The sequence below is a fragment of the Notothenia coriiceps genome, unplaced genomic scaffold (genome assembly GCF_000735185.1).
Source record: "Notothenia coriiceps isolate Sejong01 unplaced genomic scaffold, NC01 NC01_scaffold00017070, whole genome shotgun sequence".
Taxonomy (NCBI): Eukaryota; Metazoa; Chordata; class Actinopteri; order Perciformes; family Nototheniidae; genus Notothenia; species Notothenia coriiceps.
Genome location: NW_011349771.1, coordinates 438,271 through 440,901, shown reverse-complemented (window position 1 = coordinate 440,901; position 2,631 = coordinate 438,271).

The window sequence follows — 2,631 nt, the reverse complement described above, 5'->3', positions numbered from 1 at the left end:
ACATTGGAACAGTACTTAGGCGGCACTCGATGGCGTAGTATGCTTGAAATAGTGGCTCTGGAGCAGCTTTACTCGAGATTGAGAAACACCCCCTTTTTAAATGTTATTCAACACCTAGTTTTAATTGTCAGGTGCAAAATTCCAAGAAGCACTGAACACGTTCATAATCCCGACCTAAACTACTTAGTGTACTGAATATTCCCATTTAGATGTTTCTGTGCATAAAAAGTGCAGTTTTAGTTGAGCTGGGACAGCTGACGTCTTTAATGTGCAACAGTGAAAAATCTTCTTGATTTTCTTAGACACCACGCTGAGCCTCCTGGAGCCCTGTCCCACTTTATTTATTTTAAGCTCAACATTATGTACAAAGTACTGAATCATTTCCCCTCTGTGTTAGATCCAGCCTCTGCACTTCATGAACAATACATCCAATCATTATATCCTGATCATTATGCAATGACTAGTCTATTTAGCAAATGTCACATTAGGGAGACAAGTGGCTGTTAAACGCCGTTTCTTTGTGACTTTGATTGAACAACTATACAAAGAGATGGAGATTACTAGTTTTCTCTTGACTTTGGTTGATGGCTCTAAAAACGACTGTTGTAATGTATTGCGGCAACATTGTTGCTCTTTAATGGCTATTTAATTTAGTTGGGTAATAACATTAGTCAAAAGAGAAGGAGATCCAAAACACATTTTAGCAAATAAAAAACACAACTAATCAAAGCTATTCAGGGGCAGTAAAAAGATGAAACATAATGTGTTGTTTTACTTTGGAAAATGATTGGCAGCCAAACAGGAAACCCCCTTTCATTACTTTTCAAACAGTTTTCTGATTAGCGTTGCACCGGCTATGATGGCCTTGTGTTTCCTGTGTAAGTGGGACTAAGAATATTTTAGTGAGCCTGTTTTTATGTCATTTAATTTATAATGTGGGTAAATGATGTCTTGCCTGTACTAAATAAACTTAAAAATATGATGTACATATGTCGCAAAACAAAACAATTATTCCCTTGGCACAACTCAGCTTTATGGCCTCTGTAGCGTTGTAAGGCTGGAGCTGAGATATGCTAAAGAGCATCATAATTAACGGATTTAGCAAATGAACCGCCCAAGTGGCTCATTATCGTTTAAATGATGTTTGGGTACCCTTTCAGTTCATTTAACGCCTTTAGAATTAATGCGATATGTCATCTTTAAGTGCATATATGTTTACTGGTCTGTGTTAAAGCTATATGTTCTCAGTGTAAATTATGGCTCACCAATAAACACAACGATATAAATAAATATTTTTGCAGCTCCGCGCCGATGAACTATGAATAACTACTGCATGTAATGAAAACACAAATGAGCACCTCGACATCCTCGGAACAAAAAGATCAAATCAGTCAAGGAGAAAAAAGGAGTTGCCGCTGACATTATACCAAATCACTTCCCCTACATAAAACTATTAAAAATTGAATATGTTCGAATGCACAGGGGCATTGGCGAAGTGCTGCAGCGACCATGTTAATGAGTCATCAAGCCATGCAAACTCAATTTGCTCCCTGAGTGAGGAACATCAATCGCTGGCAGGCATAAAGATGAGACTTTTAAAGTTGCACAGCCTTTCTCGCTGCTATACCCCCCCCCCTCACTGTTCGAGCCTCGGTCCCTGGCCTCCCACTTCACTGAGCACTAACTGAGCATTGTGCTTCAAAGCCATGGAAATAACGGAGGAAAAAAGAGAGGATATGTTAACTCCTACGTTATGCGAGGATCAACCTTTCAATACCTTCGCATCATGGGTATTTATAACTTAACGTTAAGCTTTCTTTTCTCTGTACAATCTGTGAAAGCCCATGCCAGCTGCCTGAAACAGATCTTTTGAAATACTGTAAGACCCAGGTGCATTTCCTTCCAATAACCCTGACCCTACTGTTTTTTCTAATAGCTAACTATGTTCAAACACTATTCAACAGGATCTCCCAACGGCCACACCCTAACCTGCTGATAACACCCTTGTACAGGAAGTAGGACAATTTCCTAAGTGACATCATGTCTCAGAGGCTTTACACTTTGATACAACTGTAACATAAAGCAACGTATTTCCTTGAACAAGGCAGAAGAAATAGGTCACACCAGCAGAAGCTAATGAGTAGAGACGTGACACAGAGGTTATCCAACATGCTCCAAAGTGACATAAACTGCTGAGACAACAGGGCTGGTGCAGGGAAACCACAAGCACACCCAACTAAGATATGAAGATATATCCAAACACTCAGTGGTATCAAAACCCACACACAGACAGGAAAGGAGGCAAATACCGTGCACAAATACGCAAATGATTCCTGACGGTATCTCTAAGGACCTGAAGCGGAGACTAGACAAGGCAGCCGGATTCAACAGTGTCTTAATCAAATGTTACAGGAGAGGTAACAGATGAGAACTAGAGGAGGCGAGGGGGGGCAAGGTGGGGGGGGGAATACATTGGAGCGAAAGACAAGCAATGAAAGCAGGGGGTGATGAGACCCACTGGCACTAAGCACCGAGGCGGAAAGCAGGTGAGGTTCAGCATGCAGCCCAGTTTCCTCTGAAATGCGCCCCAGCTGTCGCTCCATTGGCTCCTGCCCCCCGCCCCCCCCCCGC